The sequence below is a fragment of the Bombus terrestris genome, chromosome 8 (assembly GCF_910591885.1).
Source record: "Bombus terrestris chromosome 8, iyBomTerr1.2, whole genome shotgun sequence".
In the NCBI taxonomy this organism is placed as follows: Eukaryota; Metazoa; Arthropoda; class Insecta; order Hymenoptera; family Apidae; genus Bombus; species Bombus terrestris.
The window spans coordinates 9,591,207-9,601,247 of NC_063276.1; the positions used below are offsets into that span (position 1 = coordinate 9,591,207).

General features: G+C 33.8%; 1 non-coding gene across 1 annotated transcript; it reads left to right on the forward strand.

The window, feature by feature from the left end:
- The first annotated feature begins 8,813 nt into the window (after window positions 1-8,813).
- On the forward strand, window positions 8,814-8,887 carry TRNAI-AAU. Its single transcript has one exon. It is a non-coding gene; the product is annotated as a tRNA-Ile (tRNA).
- The last annotated feature ends 1,154 nt before the right edge of the window (window positions 8,888-10,041 follow it).

Sequence of the window (10,041 nt, forward strand, 5' to 3'; positions counted from 1 at the left end):
CAAATGTCATCATTATATTAGGTTGGTGTATATGAAATGTCATTCTTGCGGCGTTTGAATTTGACAGGCTACGACCAACCATTAAATTTTGCGATTGTTATCAACCACATTAGCGGAAAAGAAATTTGCTACAATACATGTACATCAAACGCCAACGAGGTTTACAATAGAGATATTGTAATCTCATTATCAATTATCGCAAAATATTTATCCTTTTGTCTGAATTTAAATTTATAAAACAAAAGAAAGGTATCACAACAGTTATTGAAGAATATCAATTTAGGATCTGAAGAAGGTTATGCACATGTCATATTTGTTCAAAGTTGGTTTGTAAAATTAAGAAGGCAAGTAAAAGCTAACGCTGTTGGAAGATGGTAAGATGGAGGGCGGTACAACTTCCTGCGTCGGTAGTTGCAAGTAGTCAGATAAAAATGTCAAAAATTACAATATGAAATTTTGTAACATCGTTCGTATTTCTTTAAATTTTGTATCCACACATTTGCACGTTTTCAAACAATTATTATTAATTGCTAATTTTCTAACATTTCTTTAATAATTTTGAACAAATTGTCACGGAATGAAGAAGCTGTAAAAATAACATTGAAAGTATTGTCCAAATCTATTACCGACGATTCCTAAAAGAGCCTATTCTCTCCGAAAATGGAAAGGACCAAGCTGTCTGTACTCTTCTTTTGGCATTTAAATCGCATTAAGTCATTTGCAAAACCTCGTAAAAACGAACCATCTGCCGCAGAAACAACGTATACTCATCGATTCGAGAGATTTCCAATGTTTTCAAGTATTTTATTCTCTCTCTTTCTATCTCTTTTTATATTTTTCCGATTGTACATAGAACAGCCTCGTCCAATCGCCCGTTTCAGACCAGGTTTAATGCAGACTTTTCCCATTTGGAACTTCCAAACTGCTGGAATCCATGTCCCAGTGATTTTTATTAGCCGTATTTTACTAGTAATGACCGCACGCATGGATTTTCGCTGAGGAATCGGTGAATAATTGCTTCCGGTTTGCGTTGCCACCAACCGACGCCGACGAACAGCCAACAACTGGTCGATAACACTTCGACTAAGAGTGCTTTCATTAAAATGTAACAGCGAAATAATCACGTTGATCAGCCGTTACCTTACGTTAGCCAGTCACGAACGAATTTAAACAACAAATAACAGAAGCTAAAAGAAAGAGGAAAACAAGAAGGAAAAGATTATCAATGAAGGAAGCATTTCGTAACGATCTAGAAACATGCCGTGTTTCATTTCGTTTGAATATTTCTGAGGAGAGCTTTGAATGTAGAGAGACGTTTATTCAGTTCGTTCGAGCTGTTTATAAATGCTTTGAGAAATGTATTTTTAAGCATAATGGAACTTTGATCAAGTAAAAAGATTCGACTCTATTAAGAACATTTTAATCCTTTCAATAGTAAGTAGGTTTTGGAAATGTACTGGACAGTAATATATCTGTGAGTTTTATTGAATAAGTCAAAGATCTTTATACTTATTGATTTGATTAGACAATTTACGTCGTATTATTAAAATTACGGAACATTAAATTGTTTTATATAGTATGTTGACAAAATTGAAACCTGCGAGTTCCTGATGCTATATAATGTTATGTGAAAAAATATGTATAGTTTCTTCTTTATCAGAATTCAAATATTACCTTTACAAATTTAATGTAATAGTTGCTTTTTCTTCGGAAAATATTTTCCGATGAATTAACTGTTAGATCGTACAAAGATATACTTCGCGGTTTTTATCAATTTGTAACCATTAATTTTTAGTTTGTAAAACTGAAACTCAAAGACATTGTATTTTATTCATCTTGTACATTGTGATGTGTTTATCAATTCTTTCGTTGTGTTTTCATTAATTAAACTTTGCTAAAAATAGTTTCGAGGTGCTTAGTATTTTTTTAGTAACACAAGTAATATATGCTATTCGTTTATTATTCGATAAAAAAGTAAAATCAGAATAATTTTGTTACAAAATACATTTTAAATCGAACGTAAAATATTGCCTCTCCTACAATACATATTCTCGTAGCTAAATCGAATTTCAAACGACAAACACTTGTAAAATACCAGCGATACAAGCTACCAACCGAAACCAACACCAACGATATTTATACCCATTAACAGAAAACTAGAACGAAAGCTGAAGCACAATACACTGTGCACGAGCGACGTTCCATTAGCATAAATCGCCAAGCGGAGAACGATAAAAGCTACAAACGGGTCCTGTTTTCTAATTACGAAACCAGACCCGCCCATAGTCGTGTCTCATTATGAATCTTACCAACGCCCAGTGCTTGAAACACGGACAATAAAAGGTTATATGTCATCCAAACATTGGTAATTTATTCGAATAGATCAAACAAACGATTTATTCAATTTATTAGCCTAGAATTTATTAGATGATAACGCATACATATACGTAATGATTTCGATATATAGATTTGATATTTCAATTTCTAAATCTTTTCTTTTTCAATAAATATTTCTATCTTCTGGTAAATTTTTATGTAAAACTGAACATTTTCCCTTTTGTATTAGGTCATTCCATAAGTTCGTACCGACTTTTGTGTATACATTTCATGTGTCGATTTATAAACATATGGCGATAAGGGACCAATGCACTTGAAAAATGGGAAGAAGTTATACAACGAGAGGGGGATTACATTTTTTCATGAAACTGATAGGTATGTAAACAATCTTAACATATATAACCGCTCAAAAAACGGATATGCTTTTACTTTTTCAACTTTTATACTGAGTATTATAGACTTCTCCAGCCAAACTTTATTGATATATTCTACAATCAGTATAAATTAAGGAAAAAAGTTGTATCAATAAGTATATATAGAATATATGTACTCCTAGAATATATAGACAAAGTTTAAAAAAACTGGGCATATCCTATATAATGGGAATAAAAAATGATTTATTAATAATCTATGATTGCTGGTTCAATTATGCATCCTGATTGATTCAATTATATAAGAGTTATGCATTCAATTATATCAGACAAGTCTCATACACTGGTTAGAGACTTTTGCACACTACTGTACATTTTACACGTGACCTCCGTGGTTAGTTCACAGCTGCCATATGTCATAACAGACCGAGTGTCGACGATGCAGTTCGTACGTCACGAACAGACACACGGGTTCATTAGACGAGTCGATCAGACGAGGTTCTGTGAAAGATTGTAGCTTGTATTGCATGTATCCTGCGGGATGTCTATCGAAGATCAGGACAAGATAGGATTGCTTCACTGTTAATCTGCTAATTGAGTCATTCTTCAACCAGAAACTACTCTAGTCTTACAGTAATTATATAATCTAGAAAGTAAAGACATTCTATTTATAAAAGATCTTCTAGATTACATTTCTAAGGATCAGGATGTTTTCAAAATATTCAAATGAATCGGAACTTTTTTTCAATCTTCGAGTCATTATTATGCCAAAGATCTTCGCTAGTATTATAAAACTATTTTCCAATTGATACCTTGGCAATATAAGGCTAGCTGTTGGTCAAAACATTTATTGATTATGTAATTTTTTATCTATCTATCTATCTATTTATTAACCTACTTATAAGTGATTCGAGTACTGAAGGATAACTAAATCATTATATTAGTATTATGTCTTGAGACAGCCGACATATGTTGAAGTGTGTTGAAATACACGCATTGCCTCCTAAATTTCATTAAACTACATCAGAATAGGATCTCAACAGCCAGGATGGTTTGTACTGATTTCTTCATTAATGCAACCTATTGCCAATATCGATATCAATCTACACACATTGTAACTTGCTTCATGAAACTTGAGGATTCCTAGGGATTGATTGATGAGTCTCGTAACAGATTGCTTAAGCCTTAAGAAATCGCGAGATTATCTTCCATCTGGAAGGAAAAGATACAGGTACATTTTGACCTTAACATTTTGATTAATGACATGTAGATGTTTTGTTCCGCAGTAATGAAAACCGATCCGCGTCATCCCGTTCCCGATCCGCCAATTGAATCTTTCTGTCTCAATTCTACACCTCTACATCGGTACGAATAATTTTTTGATTCGCTGATTCTGACGCCAACAATGTACCCCTCCCCACTTTACCTTAAAAAAATAACACTCTATAAACTGGAAACTAGGTCAGCAATCAACCGGGCTCACGCTCTGCCTCACACCCCTTACGCGGAACACACTGTTGTACGAGCCGCTATAATATAGGCTCGTTGACGAGTATCGCCAAGCTTTGCCAGCGCCAGTTTACGCGTCGTTTCCCTATACAACCGCAACCAAACGGTAGAATGAATAGGTACGGTGGGGTTGGGGTCGTAGCAGCGCGTGGGATGGCGTTGGCGGTTATTGAATTATTAATTAAGTCGGTTAATTAATAAACGATAGGCCACAGACCCAGGCAGTTGGCCAAACCCTGGAATGCCAACTTCCAACCACTCGTTTTACGCGATCGTCACCCTCAACCGCCATTTCCAATCCTCTTACACTTCTGCTTTCATATATCTTCGATATTAGACAGCGACCAAAGCTGACTTTCTCTTCTTTATTCTCTTTCCTTCTTCTATAACCTTCTATTTCTCATTTTGCCTCTTCGTCTGCTGCCGTCCTCCTCCTCCTTTTTGTCTCTCGTTATTTATTTTATTATACCTTTTTCGAAGATGGTGGCAGATCCTCCATTTTTTTAGGTTCATTCCGCACCTGTACATCTTCATTCGCCCAGGGAAATTAATGTTTCCTCGGAACATGAGTTTCCCTTTCTCTCCGGGCGTCTTCGCGGCAAATTATTAATCGTCCCGCCGCGTCATAGAGTGTAGCAACGACGAGATTCTCTTCTTCGGCAAGCGTTGTGTATAATTCTTAATTTCCGTCCTGGCGTCACCTTTTCTATCGTATTTTTGTAAGAAACTAATTTTCAGCTGGGGTAATTCGTTTAGTTGTTATCCTCTTTTATTTTAGAAATAAATAATAATAAAAGCAAATTTTTGATTGGGAAAATTAATTTGGTTATCAGTTTCCTCTTTTATGTTTTCGGGCAGCTAATTTTTCAGTGAAGACATTGGTTTCACTGTCATCTTCCTTTCCTAATTTGTTTAAAAATCTAATTTAAGATTGGGAAAATTCAATACCTTGAGTTGGTTGTTAATACAACTTTAAATTTATATTAGTAAGGACTTTAGATATTGATTTGACTATCGTTTCTTTTTTCTAATTTTCTTAAAGAATTATTTTTGAGAAAGTTATCTTTAAATTATTTTTAAATTTGATTTAGTTGTTATCTGTTTTCCTAATTTTTAAGGATCTAACTTTATGGGAGAAAACTTGATTTCACTGTCATCTTGTATTCCTAACTTTTAACACTCAGCAGGCTAATTTTCGGATGAGAAAATTTATTTGATTGTCAACTCCTCTTTTTATAATTAATTGCTGGCTGGGGAAATTAGCAGAGCTGGTTACGTTCTGATAGTAATAGAAGAGGATGAAATCGACGGTTTGTACGATATTTGTTACTGATCGAGTGGTAATTAATAGCAGTTTAATGATGCAGGTTTGAGCAAATTTGATGGAAGATAACAATATGCCAGATTGAAGGGTATTAACGATAATACGCAATTTGATGGATTAGATGCAGGATGATTCCAAAGCAATTGAATTTCATAAGCTGTATATCGATCGGAATTTTACCTTGTAACTAAACGTCATCAGTTTAATTAGCGTACTCAAAATTTGATTATTCTTTGATCTTTAAATATATATAATCAAATATGTAACATATTATTATTACTTGTCAATTTGTTAGTTATCATTATTGACCTAACTTTAATAATAATTAAAATAAATTGATATATAATATTATTAATTTATACCTGTTAAATATCGATTATTATACATAGTTAGCCCCGTCGCTTATCCTCTTCAAGAAATTTTTCTATCGTTAAGAAATCTTCTTTAGGTTTGAGAAAAATTTGAAAAGATCATTAGGGATATACGTAGATAATTTCTCATTTCACTTTCATCTTAAAGTTGTTCTTAAAGTATTAAACGTATTTTTGCTCGCTAAGACAAAGATAAGATTGAGACATAAAAATTCGAAGACCGTAACAGAGTTATTGTTTGAGTGATTATCATCTTTATGCATCAATGCAACAAATATAGTGATAAGAAAGGAGCAAAGATAAAAATTGTGCAGCAAGATTTTGTCAACATTTTAATTTCATAATGGAAAATAAAGTTCCATTTTGGTTATAAACATTCTGCAAATTTATTATGCATCGAAATATTTCTATTATAATTAAACGTTACTTCATTTTGTAATGACGATGGACAATAAATATTGCTATTATTTACAAGTAGACATAACTATGCAATCCAGAACTCTGATCGCTGATTTTCACTACCGATTTCCCGGGAACCTCGATTTCAGCGTGTTTAATTCGAAAAGCAAAATATTTTGGTTGTCGGCAACGGTATTTATAAAATTTGTTACAAAAATCGTTGATTTTTCAACGGACTGATATTTGGCCGCGAGATAAACGTTATATCTATCTGCTCGTTCGCAAAACACCAGTTAGCTTGCGCAAATATTTATAGAGCCAGATGCAAAAGCAGAAACGTTCGAATTTATTTTTCGTTGTAATTGTGATGTTAAAACTGCGAGACCGAATGACGATCACTGTCATCGACAAGTTGTGATTTCTGCTTCTATCATTTCTTTCTTTAACTTGTTTGTTTCTATTTTCTTTATCTTTTTTTTTAACTAGTTTCGCCATCGAATTAATTTTAATCATGTGTAAATCACGATAACCATAAAATTAAGTCGTAATGCCATTAAAAAATCACTCCATTGATGTAACAATTGTGAAATATTTTATTCCGGATTTGTTATTATAATTTTAGTTATATAGCTTTCGTCGACACAACTATTTCTTTACAGAGATACAAATTTTAGTTAATTTTAAGGTAATAGAGAGGTAATAGAGCGCGAAACGTTTGAATAAGACAGTGGGGTTGGCTGCTAAGTGAGAGTTGATGATGTTAGATAGCCTTAGCCAAAGAGATACCATAGAATACAAATTACGTTAAATTATAACTTAATTACGTATCAAATTTTAATCTACGTATTGCGTTCTATAAATGGAGAAATTAGTTTGGTATCTTAATCGATATTCTGACTTCAGACAGATTATAGTAAAGAAAATATATTAATACGAATTGTTGTTTACTTGCAAATTAAATGTCTATTGCGTTTTATAAATGAATTTTCACGGATACAATATGAATAAATGAATTTATATCATAATGAGATTACTTTTCAATATTTAATAGGTCAATTTGTCTTTCGATCTTCAAAATTTAATTAAAGAGCCTGATTGAAAATATTTGATAAAGAAGAAACTTCTATCAAATGTTCCAAGAATGTTAAATTCATTTCATGTATGTAAATTGCCTTGTTTTGAATAATTACTATCGCAAACAATAAAAAGGGCCAATTAAAGTGTATTGTTTCGTTTCATCGACTATTATTCAATTTATCTAAAATGCAAATTCGATATCAGTTTGCTGGTGCACGTAATGTAGTCACACGCATATTCGAAGGGCGCGTAACGCGAAATCGGACGTAATGTAATTTCCATGCAGAAACAGTCAAAGTAGAGACTCGAATGAAACTCATAAAATACTTCTACGGGCATTTACGCGGTTATACAATTTTTTTCTACAACATTTCTGAGCTTCGTGACGTTTTATCGGGATAGCTTTTAATCATCGTGTCGCGTTTCTTCCGGGCACCCGTTAGATAAAAGTTAGATGTGCGACAAACGTAGTGTAAGCCAGGGTAGAATGGCGGAAAGTACCAACGCGATACGATAAGCTAGAGGCACTCGTACGTTGAAAAAAAAAAGCGAAACCAAAAATGGAGAAATATCATAACTACATATATGTCACATGGAAATATAATATACCGAGTGGCCTCGATCTGAGCCCTAAACTCATTTCTGGTATGTTACACGACTTAAAACTTCGCCATCGTGGTCTCCTGTACTCTAGATTTAAAGCCTCTTCAAGACGTCTATTCCTTCCACTTTATTTTTATCTTCAAAGAGAGGAATAAGTATAAACTGTGACAATATAGGTATTATAATTTCTATATTTACTTTAACTTTCTCAGTTGTTTGCAAGTTGCCAGATATTCTTTCATTCATTTTCTCTCGGTATTATTTTTATAATAAAAATATTGTAAATATATATTGTAACATCACCTATTTCATTTTTAGTTTTAGCCTATCATAATTTTGTTACATTTAGTTACTTAATTCGTAACATGCTAACACAAATATTGTTACATGCAATTAAATTGTTTGCTTGTTTGATAGATAACAAGACATTAATAACGAACGAGTGAAGAACGCAATTAATATGAGGTATAACCCCAAAAGCAACCTGTTGCCAGCGGTAATAAATAAGGCGGTTGATTGTATCGTTGGGAAATTTGTGCTTCTTGAGCTTTCTGATCCTTGTCTGGCGTTTCTTCTTGCTTTTAATGTTGTTCTCACTTCACAATTATTGGTTATTTATGGACTTACTAATTTCGAACACAAAGTTTTCCAGTTATCTTTATCCTTCTAAATGAGAACTTGGGCACATTGCGGTAATTGTTATCGAAAATTGATTCTCCGCTATCATAATAATTAATTTGTTGAATCTTTTTCGTGATTTATGATAATTGTGATACGTGAGTATTTTCTTCACTAGTAAGATTATAACTTATTCCTTCAACTGGCTCATTAGCTCAGTTGGTTAGAGCGTCGTGCTAATAACGCGAAGGTCGTGGGTTCGATCCCCTCATGAGCCAAAAAAAAGTAAGATTATTAAAACAGGGGAATATTGTTTATTCTCTGAAATCTTATCTTCTCTTTTACAAAAACTTTCTGCATCGAAACAATCGATAAACTTGCTGCTATCGCCTCTAAATTCCTGAAAAAGCAAGAATCAGAAACGAGGACTAAGATTCCAGAATCACTGCTAAACACAGTATAACCAAACAAACCCTGGTCCTAAACATACTAAATCCTCTCTTTTTGTGTATGTAATCGGTAGAACATGAATATTTATGCAAATTCACATTTTTATTAATACTGTAGCGGCACATGAGTCAGAGGACATTTAGAATCATGTTGTTATTTTACCTCGGAGTATCAAGACCGTTAGATTATAAGCAATGTAAAAACAAATAAACTCCGAGCAAAACAATGTCGCCGCTACGTGCAACCGTCGAACAAAGAAAATTTTCCGGCTCTCCCCGGAAGTATAAGTCGAATATCTACAAAGTATCGAACGGTTTATATCGAGCATTAACGAGTATTTCCGAGTATCTACGCGATGAACAATAACGAGTTTTATATTGTATCAAGGACTCTGTATACGTATATTTATTTATTTTAAATATACCTGACGGACTGCGACAATCATATTTCGCTTTCGTTATTTCACAATACTATTCACGACCAATCCTCCACAATACTCTCAATATTCTTTGTTTGGCATAGATACTTGCTTCATGTACTAAATCATCGACTATAAAGTTTTAAATTATTCGCTAATTCACGGTGCACGCTTACGTCGAAATTCTGCTGCATCTGCAGCATCCACAGTGCAAGCAATAAGAAACAGCAAAATAGCGGACATTGATGAACGAGCGCACGACTTACAAGCATTATTCTTTCGCCATGCAGGAAAATTTTGATCCGATCCATCAGTGCGTGCACGTGGTTACCCATGTTCGCTATTATTTCAACGTTCTTTCCAATTTCTCTGTGACTCGTCCGGAAATAAAAGCGAGCCCTGTCACAGAAGTAGTGGTCAAGTAGAAAAACGATAACAGCGTGCACATGGTCACCGGCTGAAGAGAAGAACGAAAGCAAATGTTGTCGGCGCATCGACGGCGATCAGAAATAGAAAACTATAGCCGGGCGAAACCGAACGAGAAAAATCGAGCCTGGAGGAACG